At 39.0% G+C, this 18,766-nt stretch overlaps 1 long non-coding RNA gene across 1 annotated transcript in view; it reads left to right on the top strand.

Annotated features, from left to right (window-relative positions):
- The window catches only part of LOC132909218 (uncharacterized), a 224,767-nt gene extending 213,086 nt beyond the window's left edge, over positions 1–11,681 (top strand). Inside the window, exon 5 of the long non-coding RNA XR_009658508.1 lies at positions 11,515–11,681. This is a non-coding gene — a long non-coding RNA (uncharacterized LOC132909218). The remainder of the gene's footprint in view (positions 1–11,514) is intronic.
- Positions 11,682–18,766: the final 7,085 nt, after the last annotated feature.

Here is an 18,766-nt window from a genome sequence, read left to right on the forward strand (position 1 = left end):
TATTGCTACTGTCTACCATATACGATTTAGATACTTTTGCTTCAGGAATGATTTATGATTCAGAAATGAAAAGATTTGAAGTAAAAAAAAAAACCTACATAAGGTTTTGGCAATTACAGACACTAGTTTTATTGTTACATATTATATTATACAAATTCAACTAATTCCTATTGTAATACGCTATGACATTATGTATAAAGAATAAAATTCATACAATTCCATTCATTCATAATCCTCTAACTAAAATACATCTAGTAAAAATGAAGTAAATGTTCAGATACTATTGAACAGTGGTGTATAATCCAATATATTTATTTCTCTCTTATTCGATAAGGTGAAAAAAGAAAGAAAATAGGCTGATAGTCTATGGCTTGAAAGGGATCGTCGAGTCTATAGTTTGATATTTCGTTACCTTCAACGGGACACGAGACGAAAGATGCTCCAATTAAAGCAAAGTTTACCGAGAGTAACCCAGCTTCCTATAAACGGAAATATATCGGCACCCTCCGTGGAAGTTGCACGTGACTCATTCTGTTTGCTCGGTTATTTAAACCGCCTTTGCTTAAACCCCACCCACGCCGCGACTCGAAAACTGTTAACGTTTCCTGAATACAAAGCAGAGTTTCTCTTGTGATAGAAGATAGAGCAACAACGAGTGGAAGTAGCAATGTAGAGTAGCTAATCTTCCTCGGAAGGGAAACGTTCTACCGCAAAATTTCATTCGCGATCGCTTAGCTTTGGAAACAACGTCTTCAGACTACGAATAATTCTAATTGTTTCAACAGCAGCTACGGTAAAAATACAATCTAACCGTACAAAAATTAATCCATTAAAATTTGAAATTTTCTTCTTATTCTTGATAGTAAATTCGTTTGGAAATAATCAAAATTCCAACACCGTTCGGCTGATTAGAAAACGAGTAGACGATTTAGGAGATTCGTTTAGAATCGAGGTGCTATTTATGTCGCGACGCCTCGATCTTAGACTAGAAAAGAAGGCAACGAGCTTTGCATACTGATGGCGACGCGTTTCGCTTCATTTCGAAGAAAATTGCTCGCAGAGTTCGCCAGAACTCTCACGTGACGTCGTTCCGCCGTGTAAATCGTCGAGTCGACGGTCGTCGAACGAGCCGAGAATTTCGAGGAATCAACTCGCAACGAGTCAACATCCTTGAAACATAAAAAAACTGACCGATTAAACTTTCCACTCTCTAACAGGAAATTATTTTAATCACGCTGATGAACATTAAATTACTTAATTTCTCGAAAGCGTTTTTGTTCGAAAATTTCTTTGCGATAATAACAACCTATTATAATTAATACTCGAATTTGACAAATATTCTTGAAATACAGCATTATTCGCGAAACTCGAGTATCGCGTAGCTCGTCAGAGTGACAAAACCATCGGTAGATCGAACACTTTTACCATTTATTCTGTAAAAGCTCTCCACCGCTCTCCACTCGTGCCATTATCACTCGTCGTCATAATTTTTCGAGCACAATCGTGAACAAATTACATCGAAAAATAATGTCCACCCATTCACGTACTATGGTATTTTATTTTTCTCTAACCATCCATGGTTAACGCCTTCTTTCTCGATTTATTCGAACAACCTGCCGCCTCCACTGAAATTCCAGCGAAATCTTGCCGTCTCTTAAATGACGCGACGAAGCTCGCGGTTCGTTTCGTCCTACAATTTACACGGCCATTTAATTCTCGGCCAGTTTACACGAGAACCGGTGTCCCTTTATGCGACGCCATTGACCGCGAAAACGGCGATAAAAGCGTTCTCTAGCCGGAGCTCTCGCAGCGTCTGGCAGGATAAATAAATATTGAAGGAGCAGACCAGCAGCAGCAGTCGGGGGATCAAAGGATCAAAGGAAAAGAAAGTCGTGGAAGAACCGAGACGTCGGTGGCTGCGAAGTCCGTGCTCGATTAAGTGGAGCTCTCTTCGTTACTGTCAGCCGTAATTAACAATGTACATCCGGAACGCTTAGAAGATAAATGGTAAAAGATTATCCCTAATTATGCCGCCGCCCCTATCCTTTCTTACCCACGTCGAACTTTCATGCAAATTCGAGTTTAATTAAATATCGATTGACGCGACCGAACTCGTTTCTTCTAATAACATCGGAAGACAAAGTTTCGAAGCTGAACGGCTAATGAGATTCGAGAGACTCGTTCGTTCGTTCGTTCGTTCGTTCGTTTTTTTATATGCTTTTCCTTCTACCACGATTTCAGTGGTTTGCTTTGAAAATACACGGAATATAAGAAGAAGAAAAAGGAAATGAAGAAAGATCGTCCGTGAGACTAATTGATTAGGGCCAAGGTTCAGGGATGGTCTTCACTGGGTAACGAATAATTGGACGCGATGAAACGCCAAAAAACTGTGAATGCTTCGCCTCTTTTTCCAATCTATACGTATATCCTCGTGTATGGAGGGGTATTCTACTCTCGAACCAAGGGGAATGCTTTCATCTCATAATTACAGCTTCCTTTGTGAGCCCTTGACCCGGAATGTAAATAAGCCAGGTCGAGCCGCCTCCAGGCTACCATTTCATTTTCGAAATAATCACGCGTATTCGCCATTGTATTTTATGTCTGACGCTTGCCAATTTTCGTCAGTCGTGCCTCCCCGAACGAGACTATTACGAAGATCACTTTATATCTATACTCTAGATTCTAAGACTATGTTCATCGTGTCTGAAATTAATCGTTTAGTTAAGTTGCTCGTAGGAAGGTAGCGTAATGTTGTTAGAATGTTGGCGCAATTTCATATTTTCATGGGCGTAGTTAAAAGAATACTAAGCGGAGATTCGCTCATCTATTAAATATTACAACCAATACGTTACTTTGTATATTTTAATATACTTTGGCGTATTACGTCGTGCATTCTGTATTTAAAATTTTCCATAAACGCACAGACAGCTATTGGAATTGATTTTGTACTCTTCCCAAGTTGAATTAAAGCTTCAACTCGTCTACGGAAATTTAGAAAAATTCTGCCAATCGAAACAACATTTTTTCGACATATTATTTCGTTCTGTTCGGAGAACAAATGCGATGGTTACTCGAATCGAAAGTAAAGGTCAGCTATCGCGTTCGTTCCACTTGGTCCGAGGTTGAAATTTAACGCGACCATTAAGCAGCCTATTACGAATTCCAACGTGAACGGCGTTTTAATTTTCATGAAAAATGTAATTGCTGTCCGGCACTGGTTCTCCAGGATCAGCTGAATTTACAGCCGACCAAGTTGCCGGAAAATTGGCCCCGCCATATGCTGTTATTCGCACGCAGCGAAAATATCTGTTGCGGCTTTCCAATAAAAGCGCGATCGCGCGCGAGCACCGTGCAGAAAACGAGAACGGGGATGGGAAAAAGAAACGAGCGGGAAAAAAGGAGAAAAAAGAGACGAGAGGGGGCAGAACGCACGCGAACCGTTACGTTGAAACGGGTGAAAACACGGTATTCGTTTAATTGTTGCGAACGAAACAGCATGCGTCGTGAATTATTGTTCGTAAACAACGAGCACAAATTACGTTTCGCGCAGTTTATTTCGCGCGCCGTTACCTAGGATCGTTCTGCTTTAAGATGATTTAATAAAAATGTTAAAGAGAAAAGAAAGAGAAATCTCGACGATAGATCGTACGTTGCTGTTCCACTAATACAAAATCGACGCTCAAACGATTAAAATTGTTACTATACTATAGAGCTCCATTCGTAGAATTCTTTTAATCTTATATATATATGTCGAAGATGAAAGGACACCGGAGCCTTTCTTTCGGAATGTTTGGGAAAGTCCCCAATACTTTAGTCCAGAATTTTTATTATAGCAGTACTTAAATAATAAAACTGAGAAATAGCTGTTTATGAGTTAGATCAATTATGATTATCCGAGATTTATGACAGTGGGCTTCGGCTCAAAGTGACATAATTGGTCACTGAACGTAGCCACGATCACGAGAGGGACGTGTACCTAACAGAGGTATAAAGTAATTAAATAACTCTCCTTAAAAACAGGGATTGACCTGAGAAATACGGAGAGGAAAATATAAGGGCAGTTCGATAAGTTCGACTAGTACAGGGAACACGTGTGTCAAGTTCAAAATCACACTTTTCATCCCGTTGACCGTGTATTCGTTATCGAACCTAAATTCATCGTCATCGATCACTCAATCATCGATATCACTTGTTAACTTTTGTAATACATTCCCATAAATAAAATATGGACAACTCGCAGCAAGACTCATTACACGCCCCGTTTCCCAAGGACGTCCCGACATATATAATACAGTACTTAGTTGTTGGGCAAACATATCGTATAACGTGGAGGATAGTTTGGAAAACATTACGTGCGCTGCGAGATATTATTCTAAAAATTCTACGATGACTGAGACCAACTATACAAAATAGACGTTCATGGTAGTCGGCCTAGGGATGGTTAATTGGGAAGCTTCGAGCAGGCACTCGAGGAACCGAAGTCATAAGAATTAATTAGGGTCTTGTAAAAAATGCAGGTTGTTCATCATTCCGCGATCCGTGACGATGACGCTTAACTCGACTGTATCTTTGCGCCCTAATTAATTTTTTAGTAACATACGTAAGCATATGTGTATCAGAAAGAGATCCTGAATTTCGAATTCTAGCTTATAATTACGCGTCTGCACGAATTATTTCAAACGTTGGATCGTTCGATCTGCCTGAAATTAATAAACAGATCGGAATAATACATAGATCTCGCGAACGCCTAAAATATCGAATATTTGAACGGGCGAATAAAAATGTCTAAAAGACTGGCGTAAAGTATAACTCAGTTTTGATTCAGTCTCCATAGAAACGGATAGAGTATCGCGAACGATGCTGGATGTCACTGCATCAATCAGTTCCGGACGTTTTAATTTAGAAGCTCGCTACATCACGAGAGCTACTACATATTCAGCCTCGGTGTATCGAAGACTGCTTCTCTATAATTATCTACTAGACAGAAAAAAGAAAAAAGAGAGGCAGGATAAAAGTCGAAGCAGAGTTTGAACACGATATCGCGCGTACAATTTTCCACGAGGAGAAACGAAAGAGACAGAGACGAGGATACATTTTCAAATCAGTGAAGGCTAAAAGCGCTCCCCTATTTTCGCTCCTCGACGAAACGCCTTCGATAACAGACCGGGGAAAAGCGACGGCCAGAAACGAGCCACAGACCCTCCTGCCCCCTTCGCCCCAATCCTTTTTTTTTCCACCCCCAACGCCGGTTTTCCACCCTTCACGAGCGACGCGTAATACCTGTTTCCAATCACGGAATTCAATACGGACCCGATATGCCCGCACATCCGCGCATCTCATATGCAATACCGGATTAATTTACATTCCCGGGGCTCGTTGATCGACGAAAAAATAAACGACCAACGAAATGAAAAAGCAATCTTCACGCGACAATGCGGCGGGAGTTGTGTGTCAGCTTCCTGATTGCTCGTTGACTTGGAAAATCAACTGTACAAATTGCCATCGGTCCACGGGTAATATATGGTTTCCGTGGTGACGAGCATCGCCGACACGTGAAGAAATCGTTTGCGATATACACTGCTGGCAATAAGTATCAGGATGGTAGCTTATATTTATATTTAATATAAATAATTGCATAACTAATATAAATTGAAATAAAATTTACAGATTTAGTATACATCGAATGTGAATCGAATTTCCACTGCTTTTATTTCTTAATTATTTTATCGCAAATATTATGTCATTCGCTTCACACAGTGGCTATAAAAAGTATTTGCGCATCGTAGTAAATATTTATTACAGCATTTGCTAATTAATTAGAGGTATATTAAATTTCGGATCATTTAATGGTACTTTATCATTTAAAAATGAAATGTATAGAGCCTCGTGTAGATTACGTAAAAATGAGAAAATAAATTCCGGGAATTTAATCGATAATTCTTCGAACGATATAAAAGTGTACCGTGACACAATGTACAGGATATAGTCTTGATAATTTATGTTGATTAGATTTTAGTTTGCAGAGGAGCTAATTGCGGGAAAAACAAACTGGAAGCTATCAATATGTACATAAATCATGTACGTTATAACTACGTCATTTACATCTCGACACGATATCTTTGATCTTGTTAATCAACAGTATACTCACGCAAACATCCGGACGAACTTCTCGAACCGGTAGATCCGCTTAAATTTTAATCGAACCACGCAGGTTCCGCTTCCAATTTCAACTACTCGATCTTGGGAAACATGTATAACTAGCTTTACGAAGCCGTAACTATTTCTAAGTTACTGCCGGCATCCAAACGAGCTATGCGATGTCATTACGATGATGCTATAGAATTTGGTAAGTCTATATTCTTAATGATTCGTGCAACGTAATTTCCCTGTTAGAAATATAACGATGGCATTAACAAATGATATCTTGAAACTTAGAAATCAGGTAAAGCTACTTAGAAGTGGTATTTAGATTTATTGTGTTGACAACTAAGTGATTGCGGCTTTTGTCAATACCAGCTAATAACAACATCCGCAATCACTTAGTTACCAACCCAATACAAATTCAAAGTTAAGATTTCTTAATCTGAGATTGATTAATCTAGACAAGATTTAGATGGAGATCTCTAGTAGGATCTAATCAAAGTTCTCTTTAATTATAATCTAAATATACGAAATAAATGCGGCAGGTTCCCAACGTCGAAGCAGAAAAGTCGACCTACAGTCCATGGTCCAGCTGCCAGAGGACAAAAGCGAATTACCATGGATACAATTCATTAGTATATTAATAGAGAAAACCGGGTAGGCGAGACTGAGGGAAATCGGTCGCGATCGCATCGCATCCCCTCGTTAACTCGATTGAAAAGATCCCTTCCCTCCACTTCCACCTTTTCCCATCGCTGGTAATCAGCGACCGGTCGTTTTTAATCGGCGCACGTTTGCCAATTAAACATTAAAATGCGTCGCAATTTCTGGCGCGTCCTGTTTATTATTTCGTTCGCGTTACTTTATATTTAACTCGATCTCGTGGCTGATTGTTTTTAGCGGCGACGCGCCGATTAACTCGCGTCAACGAGTTCGTTGGCTGGTTACTGGCTTTGCCATCGTTATTTGAAGAAAGCGAACCATAAGTCAAGTGTACAGTGATTGGCAAAAGTTCGCAAGCAAACTTTATCGTGTTGCTTTTAAAAATAAGACTGTTTCGTATATCGACGCGAAAAGTATTACGACAAGTATTAGTTCTGATTAAACTGTTTGTAAGAAGATTTTTATTGTGCGTTTAATTTGAGTCGAAAGTGATTTTTAGATTGATATTTCTATCCGTGAATGAAACGCTGTTACAACAGATGTAGTTAATAGAAGATAAATTTTCACTGATATATTAAAGTTACAATTTTATATAATACAATATCAGAACATTCTCGCAACTACTCGATATCAAAGAGCGTAACATACCGCCTAAAAACGGCAACCGGCGGAAGATCGTTCGATGGAAGATTGGAATCTGATATAGGAAGAGCTCACGGTCTTCGAGTACCTGTCTACGATCCGCTATTATTCCCTTACATCTGCAGCGTAACAATGGTTGCTGAATCCTATCAAGATTCAGCAAGTGGTTCGCTGCCCAATTAGAACTTGAAGTACCCCGCCTATAAATAATTAAACGGCACAATACCATAGCGAAAAGAGAGCCAAACCAGCCGAGCCAAATCCAGTTTCACGATAAACCTCGTGCACGTCTGGTAATGCTCGGGCGTGCTTCACATTCTGTTTAAAATATCGGCCGCAATTAGCGATAACGGGTCCCCGATAAATAATACCAGTGACTTGGAGTACGCTGGCATCGCGCAAAATTGCCTTTCGATCGATGAATTTCATTATGTCGCATAATTTCCATGCCACGCTCCAAAGAGGTGGAAAGGGGAAGCTTATCTTGCTGCGCTGATGCAGTCGCGAAGCATCCAGGACAACGACGACGACTACAACGACGATGACGACGACGATGACGACGATGACAACGACGAGAGAGATTGTAAAGTGTGTAATTGCCGGGACAATTATCGAGGCGATCCACAGCGAAACGAACGATCTCTCGTATACCGTCTTGCGATTATGAAACCAGAACGAGAGACACCGAACGAAGTTTCGCGGGACTCGTCCGTCGATTCCCAAAGTCATTATACATTTGCAGTAGACGATGCAGCCTGGCAAATTGTATTCCGCTCCTTTGTTCTAATAGGAAATATTCCGGAAGCTGTACGTATTCTTGGCGCAGCAATCCCTTCTTTTCGTCCTCCGCTTTGTCCGCCCTCGTCCCTATCCATTACCGTTTTTCCCGGAAACACGAAACTGGGTCTCGGCTACGTAGCATAAACTACATTTTCGTACCTTATTTACATGATCATGGAGCACCTCGTCTCTCGGCTGCATTTTGTATTCTTCGCGGGGCAGCTCACTACCGGTGATTAAGACAAATTCTGGGATAAATCGAGGCGGTTTCTCTTTCACGTTCACCACGATCGATTGCTACAGAGGATGGAGATGAGGTTCTTAGAGGGACAATCGAATAAAATAATTTTTTAAAATAGAAATACCGAGGACAAATGTTTTTTTTAGAGAATTGGAAGAAATGGGATATTTTTAAAGGATTCGGAAATTTTATTCAAAGATACTTATCAGAAAATCGAGAAAAGAGCAAAAATATTTATCAAATATGATTAATAGCAAAAGTTAAAAGATTTTTAAGAAACAATAGATGATTTTTTCATATAAGAGAATTTCCAATCTTCATGGAAAGATATATTTTATCTTCTACAAAATTCATTACAGAGCATGAAGAAGGAAATCCTTGGAGGGAGATTATGCGAATCGAATAAAACAATCTTCTGAAATAAAGAGAAGATCGAAGACGGGTATTTCTTTAGAGAGGAATGAACTGTAGTTTTCAAAGGATTCGAGATTAAAATATTCTGCAGTTCTATGTAAGAATGTCTAGCGGATTTCATAAAATCTTTGTCAAATATGGTTAATGGCAAAATTAGAAAGTTTTTAAATAACGATCGATCGCAATCAATAAGAATCTTCTTTAATGTAAGGAAATTCATTTCTTTCCTATCAAGTTCGCTCTCCGCGAAGTATCTGGTGCAAAACTAAAATCACTAGGATCTGTAACAAGGGATAGTTTCTGAAATCTACTTTATCATTACGATAAAACTCGGTCGCCATCGTTGGTAGAAGAAAATCAATCAGGTTCGAGTAGAACTTCTGTCCCCTTGTCTTTCTTGATAACGCGGAAACACAAGTTTTCTACGTAGAACCACGAAACTTGTTAAGATATCGACAAAGATTGTATCATAAGCGTGGAAATTACGTTTGAAACTAATTGCCGTCGACTTCTTTAAAACTTGTTCATGCCAAATCCGAAGAACGTCCGAAACTCTTCGTTGAACTCCAAAACAGAAATAGAACTCCCAAAGCAGACTCGCGGTTAAGACGAAATTAGCCGCTGTTCACGGTGAAGCAAGCCAAACTAGGGCAGAAAATTTGTCAGCCAGGCAAAATCGAGAAATTAACGCCTTGCAACCCTGTGAATTACAAGAATTCTGCGCCCCAAACGAAACAATGAACCCTTGCAAATTAGAATTCCACCAACGTGCAGAAACAACACTCGAGGATGTAAATTATAAGAACTGCTAATTACGATGGTCATTGTGAGAGAACCGTTACAACGACACTTCAAAATTATTAGAAGTCCTGGATGGGTCGAAAAATATTCTACAACAATTCCAACGCACCGTGGATTCTTATACAAATTTATATTTTTATGGACGCAACTGAAAAGGTAAAACTTAAATAAAAATTCGTTTCACGTATTCAAGATTAAGACCAGTAATCTGCTTATTCTCTATATATTCGTACGAATTCTGTGCATTTTTACATTGTCACGTAAATTTCATCTACATAAATGCATAGAAATTCTAATTACTAAATTGTTATATTATTGACATTTCGTATCCTACTTTGAACATTTCCTTCTTCTATTGTGTGCATTCTATCTTCTTCGTGCGGCTTTAAATTTCACATAGGTGCATAAAAATCCACAATTTTATTGTTATTCGTCGTTATATGTTATTAATATTATCTGCGTCTATAGTTTCCTTCCAAAACAACGGTCCCGGAAAGAAAGGGTTAAATTTCGTTTTTGAGACACGCAGCTCGCTCGAGCTTCCTTCTTCTGGTCGAGATCGTCGCGTCAATCGTTACGTCTTCGAATATAATCCGAATAACCGGAAACTCGGTTGTACGCTTGCGTACGCGCCACCGTGTGCCGCTCGTCGACGTCGCTCTTAAGCGAACTGCGATTGTCATGGATGTTCCCCGGGCTTGGTACATACGTTCCGCTCGATTCCCGCGTTACATATATATATATGTATACATATATGTGTATTTGTATATATATATATGCATACGGCTCTGGGCCGCGTTAACACGCGAACAATCAGGTGTACACGAAATTTACACGGGTGCGCTTAATGTGCCCGAGCGAGAGGAAACCAGCGTGAAAAGCTGTTTGCCAAGCCCCATTGTCGTAGACACGGGAGTACGCGCGCGCGTTAAATATTACGTGTGCACATGCACACGATGGCACAGGTGTAACATGCACCAATCAGAAGCTCGCGGATAGACGCTGTTTCCGGGCAGCTGCTCCCACGGGCGCGTCGTTTCCGTTCGTGGAAAGAATTCGCCAAGATTGGTGCCTCCTTTCGTTACAGATTGGAAGGTAGGAGAAGGTAGGGTGGTGAAGGAGGTGATTGAGAGCCGGAATCGAGAAAATGTTGAACTTTAAGTAGGCGAGAGTGGTCGTTGAGAATGATTTTGGTGCTGAAGGAAGTTTTGCGCTTTGATAAAGTTTGGCATACGTTGGAAGAAAGTGGGCAACTCAAGGAAACGATAGGTTTGAAGGTAGGTTTGTGCAGGCGAAGGTGATTGTTCGGAATAATTGTATAGCCCAAAGTTTCCGAGTTTTGACAGAGCTTATATGATATAGAGCAAGAAAAAGGTGAATGAATGTTGAATCGGAATGGACGAGTTGATGGTTTTGGGGATGAATGGCCAAGGGTGGATGTTGTGGGTAATCTTCAAGTCGTGAAACTATGAGATTTGATGAAAGTTAACTAGTGGAAGGAAAAGGAAAATGTGACCTAGAGACCAGAGGAAATAATAAATTTAAGGGCGAGTTTGAGTGGACAGGAATAGGAGCTGAGGACGGCATTGGAGTTGTAACATTATAAGGTTTGATGAAGTTTGTGCAGTGCTGCGAACCTCTAAATTTTCTGTTGCTCTATAAACTTTTATTTTAGTAAGACTAATTAAGAATGATTAAAATTAGAAGGTCGGAAAGAAACGAATTACTTTGTTAATTAGAACTCTGATTGAAAGAAATTATTAGAAATACAAAGTTTGACCACTTTAAAGGCACAAGGGCTACATGAAATGTATTTTTCACAATTGTTGCAGATGGAACGAAAGAATTCCCTGATGAACGGTGGAACGAAATCGTAATTGGATGAAACTCCTTTTGTAGCGGCCACTTCCACCCTCCACTCCCCTCTATCTGGCCATCATCACCCCGTCTCTGTCTGCCCCTTTGGATTCTGGCAAGTAAATTGCATTAATTAAAGCATATGCGAAACACGCCGGTGTCCTAATGAACTGAATCCGGGTAATTAATCGTAACGATACATTGTTATTCGTAACAGACACAGAAGCCGCTGTGTAATTCTTACGCGTCCGCGATCGAAATCGGATTGCAACGGGACGCAACGGCCGCGCCAGATTTAATTAGCGACATTAACGAGAGAAAGCGTTGACGTAAGCGTTCTTTCAGGGCTGCGGCCAAAAATCGCAGGATTTAAAGCTTAATGCAATCCATGATGAAACTTTAAAAGCCATTTTCCCGATGGTATTTAATACACTAGAGAATTTCTGGAGTTATTATACGTGTATATTTATCGATTTTCTCTTTTTATAAAAATGAAAGAGAACGAGAGAATTTTAGTTCTGGCTGTGGGTAAAACATTCAATTAAAACATTAAAACATAATATATTTAATATTAAAGTATTATATTTAGTATATAGTTAAACGTTATCTAGTTACGTAGTATATCTAAAGTATGGATTATCTTGATTTTTCGAATGTTAATAGAATTGAAAATTGCGAAAGAAATTGTAATTTTAAATTAGACACGACAATAGCCAGAGATCCGACAAGATCCGGCAAGTCTGGAAAAATCCGAAATCCAAGCACGTGCGACAAAAAAGTTCCACAATTGCATCTACGATACTTTTAAAATACTCTTCGCAATCTTGTAATTCCCGTCAAAACTAAAAGCAAGAAATTCCAATTCTAAGCACGGATAAGACATCTACAAATCCAACAAAATCCGTGAAATCCCTCAGCCGCTTTTAAGGTACTAAACAATCTCCGCGACACGACTATAACAAATTATCGAGATTTTCCAATTGTCCATAAAATTGCAAATAAAACGAATCGGAATAGAACGAGACAAGAAAAGGGGAAATTCCAATCTCAAATATCCAGGAAGAAAATATCCAAGAATTCATCGAAATCCACAAAGTCTCTGGAAAAGGCGCGATACGTTCCGAATAGAGGTGTTTTAATTTGGAAACGTTTCTTCGCCGGGTCCATCGAGCACACCATTATGATAGTCCAATTACGAGATATTGCCTCTCGGAGTTGAAGTGTTTGAGGAGTGCTGGTCGCGGCGGCGGCGGTTCAATAGGCACTCGAGGAGAGCTTGAAGACCCTTTCACCGTTCGAGTCCTGTCCGATCGTAAGTTATGAAACGCTGAATTTCCTAATTAATTCACCCTTTCGACTCTGACGAGACGAGGCCAAATGTTCGGCTTGCTCTGTAGCGTGGCGAATTTCTTTGTAATGTTATTTTAACGAGGAATTGACCAGGCGAATTCTTAACGAGAAGCAATCGCGTATGGAAGAGAGATACTTATTGGATTTCGTTTAACTCGTCGATTGAGTTGGCTACCAAGCACACGACGAGATGTAAACCGTTTTACGAATACACGCAAGGAAAAGTATCCAACGAATCCTTTATAGCAAAGAATGGAGAAATTGGCTCGGTTCTTTGTCAGTAACGTGAATGACGCGTCAAATTTGGTTTCTTTATGGAATATTCTTTACTTTTATAAGAGAAGCGCGATCTATACGTTTCGTTTTATCAACTAGGCATCACGTATCTTTTTTGTTTATTCAAAATACACGTATTTTAGCGTTCAGAATAATTAAAAAATTCTTCGAAGGAAAAAATTCTTCTATCATATCAATGAAAAACTCCTATATTGTGCTATGAATTCCTACGGGTCAGTCATATTGAGCTACAAAAAGGATGGGTATAAAAATCGAAATAATGTAATAAACGATTCTTTAATCGTTTTGAATAATGCGGTAGCCTTAAAGTCGAATCTTAAAAAATATATCCTATATAAATTTACTACTAAGGATAAGATTTACGATACATTTAATGTCTCTGTATAGTGATACCTACAAAAAATATTCCTCAAAGACCTACGAGAGCCATAAAAAATGATATACAATACGTTAGCCAGGCGTATCGCTGAACAATCTCTCGTCGAGGTAAAAAGCACGGCAAAGAACTCGTCGTTGAAAAATGCATGCCACGATAATTGGTCAGGTATTCGCGAAGCATTCCACGACGTTCGCCGTACGCGCAGATATCTTTTATGCAGGGCGTTTCAACTTTCTTCCGAGGGCGAGTCGCACGGAAACAACGAAGTTTTGAAGATCTGGATCAGCTTGAGATTATCAGGCAAAGGGGAGAAACAGTTAGGCTAGGAACTCGCGATCGGGACATTCCACGAAACTCGAAGAAGGCAGTAGAATTCAATTATAAAACGTTGAAGCGCGATTGAACCCTGAATGCTGAGGAATTTTAACAACGCCATGTATTTCGACGTAGTGGACGCTCGATTCGAAAGCGCCTCGAGGAATCAGAGTGCTAGTTTCGCTCAGACGCTTTCGTCCTCCGATTCCCTCTGCTATCGTATCGTTTTTAATTTCTCTGCAATTTTCTCTCGCCTCGGTGAACATTCGTATATCTTTAAAAAAACAAAGCAAAATGTAGTAAATGGTAGAAAAGTTGCGTAAAAATTAAAAGAACTAGAAACAATCTCTACGTTACTCGTCGCGCAATGGTAAACTCTGGTGCCGTAGTAAGGTTTTCTCGTTCATCAAGAAACACCGTAATCGAGTTTGCACTTTCTGGAGAAAAAAAAAAAGAAGAAGTGAGATTGAAAAACTAGAAGGCGCGAATTCAGCTATCTACGGTGAAAGAAAGGAGCTCTGTCGTTTCGAAAATTCTGGGAAATTTCATTTCTGGGCTGGAATACTTGCAGTTAACGAATGACTGAAAGTACCTGGGTCAGAGCTGGCTTATCCCGTGCCTTTCCTGAGGCTGGAATATACCTGTATTATTTCCATGGTCGGCGAATGATTATTCAGAACTCGTTTCACGATGATTATTCATGTTATTCGTTTTGCATTTCCAGTATAATTATATGTATACTCGTTCCTAATGGTCTATTTGCTGATCCAACATTTTAAACACCTGCGCGAGATGATTATTGAAATATTCGAGTAATTAATTTTCCACTTGTTATTGTTGAAAACCGTCTGCGGTTCTATTTCACATAAAATTTATCCTGACACGGGTAAAAGCGTAAAGCAGCATTGTTTAATCCTAACTGATTATTAGGTTCGTGCGTATGAAATGTTTCTCCGAAGTTTCAATTTGATGCGATAATACTGTTCATTTAATTTTGTTCGATTGAATCGATTACAAACACATAAAAGATGTAACATCAAAGAAGAAAAATTGGATATAAATCGCGTGTATTTCATTTGAGAAATCTTTATAATAAAAATGTGGAAAAATATTTAGAATGAAACCGCCACAGCTGCGTTCCAAGAACCAATGACTCTTATTAATTTGAGATAACGGAAGTAATTAATCGTCGAGAAGGTATATTGAATCGCGTGAGAATTAGTCCGATTAAACGGCCAATATTTTAAAGAAACGATGCGCAACAAAAATTTCATTTAAAATAAACATTTCATACGCGCCAAGTTAATAGATGAAAGATTTAAAACAGCAGCTCCATATTTGCATATAAATTTTAGCGATCAGTTCCTCGAATAAAAGCGCTGCGTGTAATTAAATCTAAACGAATGCCAAAAATTTCTCTCGTAAATTTCCATCGATCTCAAATGAAACGAAAAATTCCTGTTCGAATTCCGGTCACATAATTTCATCGCAGAACATGTATTGTAACGCAATTATCGAAGCTTTCGGTCGAAATTTTTTTGTGTTTCGATCTGTATGCACATGCAGATGCGTCTTTGTGTTTCGCGAGGTTTTCTGGGTCGCGCGCAATTTGTCCTCTCGCGACACGGAAAAACCAGATGTTGCAATCTGCGACCCGCGCGTTTCAATTTCGCGAATATCGCCAGGTTCTTACTCGCGCAACCTGAGTACGCGAATAAGCACGTCTGATCCGTTTCTTCGCTTTGTTCCACACCTTTGTCCATTCGCTGTACGCGAAACTTTCGCGCCAATGTCGCGGTTATTAAAACTCTACCAATCTGGTTCGTGGGAACTATCGAATCGAGCTTCTGTCTACAGACAAGCAAGTTGCGAAGTCGTTTGGAAAGACGGTACAGGCAATTTTGAGTGCAGATGATGCTAGTGTTGAATCGTACAAATGGATATTTTGTGGTTTCATCGGAAAAATATTCGAACACTTGTGGAAACTTACTCCGTATATATTACGTATTATTAGAGTTAGAAATATAAAATAATAAAATTAGAATAAAATATTCGAACACTTGTGTATTATTAAAATTAGAAATATAAAATAATAAAATTAGAATAAAATATTCGAACACTTGTGTATTATTAAAATTAGAAATATAAAATATATATAAAATTAGAAATATAAAATATATATAAAATTAGAAATATAAAATAATAAAATTAGAATAAAATATTCGAACACTTGTGTATTATTAAAATTAGAAATATAAAATATATATAAAATTAGAAATATAAAATATATATAAAATTAGAAATATAAAATAGTAAAATTAGAATAAAATATTCGAACACTTGTGTATTATTAAAATTAGAAATATAAAATATATATAAAATTAGAAATATAAAATAATAAAATTAGAATAAAATATTCGAACACTTGTGGAAACTTGCTCCGCATATATTACGTATAATTAAAATTAGAGGCAACGCAACGAGATGCTATTTACGAATCACGAATGATCACGTTCGTTTTTAATCACGGTGAATTTTCACAGAGATTTGTGATTTTCCGTAATCGCTTTTCATTCCCTCAAACCATAACCATTCTTTACACGCATCGCACAACCTGTATGCTTTGTATTAACGATATCAAATAAATGTTACGACTGAAATCGAAAGAAAGAATTGATATTTTACTCTGAGATATAGATACAAGATATAGAAAAGAAAAGTAAATTATTTTCTGCTTTTAACATTAAGTTACAAAGTAAATTTACATTATATACAGATATTTCTCTGCAAGCTATATTGTAGTATTCTATAAAAAATAATTCAATCAAAATCAAGAATTACGACCATAGCGAGCAAATCATGTTCACGGCAGTGATACCGATCATTGTAATAAAATAGCCTAAATTCCAAATAGAGTTTTCATAGTTCTAATGGCAATATTAATATAAGGACACATGTATATAGTGTAAAATATTTAAACATGAAAATTATGATAGTAAGAGAAAGTTTGAAACGTGACCTTTTTGTAGAAAAAGACGAGAAGAGGTGAGAAGAGTAGAAAGGAACAACATTTGAAGGAACAGTAGCCCGGTTCTAAGTAGAATAAATACCATCTTTTATTAACGCAACATAGAAATTTTACGAAGTGGTACAGATTGGCTTCGACGAAACGTTCTATCTAATACATACATATGTACTTACATATGTACCAAATATGAATTCGTGAAATTGGCGCCGTATGGCTTACAGCAGAGTCGCTTATGGTGCAAATCCGAGGCGGCTGCAGACCATTCAATAATCCCGATGGAACTTACATTTTGATATTACATTTCCATTGTTACTGTTTTATTGTTACATCGAAATCTCAATCAAATTTTGCCAATCCGAGACTAGATTTACATTACTACGATCTATAGATATTTCAATTAAATAGGTTGATGCATACGCAACGTCGTTAATTTAATTATTGAAATAATTCAATTAAAATAATACGATTAAGGAATTGTTCGGGCTTCTCCTTTATAATTTCTTTATTCTGAAACTATTTACGCGTTGAAAAGTTACTCAGGTATGTGTTTGAAAGGATGTGGCTATCTCCATTCGTCTTCCGCGTGTCGCTTACACGCAGAACCCATTTATTCATCTTTATTTTTCCAACTTTCGCTACGTGACGAATAATCATAGAATAGCTTTACGAGGTTTCATTTGAAATATTGCCCCTCTTTCTGTTTGTCGTGGATTATTTTTCATATAATCTCTCTTAAAATATTATCGTCTTCTCTTGATACTGTACAACTCAAATATTTAATCATAACATGATACCACCAACGCTCTACGTTCAACCGACCCAAAATTCACTTCTCTTTATTAACTTTCAACCCTGCTATTGTAAAAAGCATCTAATTAGAAATAATGAAAAAGCCACTTTTCACGTACAACCACGTAATCCTATACAATCCAAATATTTAACCATAACATCCCCCTTTCCAAGATCTGGTCACGACTCAGCATCAAACCGACCCGAGCTCACGACGAACGTTAATCGAATCAAGTATCCCCAAACAGCATCAAAACTCCATCAGCTTGAAAACCGGAGACCTGGCCGAATTACTCGGCATCCCCCTCGAGTCGGACGACTCGCCCTTTCCGCTGTCCCGCAGACTCGACCTCGGAAACCGATGTGCCTTCCCTGTACAGGCAAACTGACACGGTTGTCAGCCGCAAAGCTCGGTTCTTCCGTTTCTTGCTGTGGAAAACGCGACAGGGTAATTCTCGGGCAGAGGCATCTCCTGTTTCCCAGATTAATATATCGCGACAGAAAAGGAGGGAGGGATTTGGCGTCGGTGGCGTGGCGTTTTCGTGGTGGTGACGCAATCAAGCGGCCTCGGCTCGCGGCTTCTCCGCCGGGCGAACGCGGCGTGATTAATTAATCGCAAATGTCGTATCGAAATTTCCGAAATTACCGGATGCAGTTTGCGTTCCGGCGCGGAGCACCTGGCGTTAGGAGGCAGCGTCGATCAACACACAGGGAGAGCAAGAGGTTGCGAGCGAAGAGGGAGGTCTGGGAACTTCAAGGGTTTCGCCAAGTCGAAGGAGGCAGGAGTCGGAGCCAGCTACACCGGAATCCGGGTGCGCGCTTAAATATTAACAGTGTACTCAACGGATACATTAGTAACGCGGGAACAACTTGTATATATACACGCTATACAAGAGCGGAGGTACAAGAGAAAGAGAGAGACAGAGAGAGAACGAGGAGGGGGATACAGGAAGCGTGTACAAGTGTAGGTAGATACGGTTTGGATCTCCTGCTCGGTTTTACCTAACGTCTAGACTCTCGACGACCGTCTAGAGGCGGTTGTGGGAGGTTTAGCCGAACGCCTTGTGTG

The sequence above is a fragment of the Bombus pascuorum genome, chromosome 7 (assembly GCF_905332965.1).
Source record: "Bombus pascuorum chromosome 7, iyBomPasc1.1, whole genome shotgun sequence".
In the NCBI taxonomy this organism is placed as follows: Eukaryota; Metazoa; Arthropoda; class Insecta; order Hymenoptera; family Apidae; genus Bombus; species Bombus pascuorum.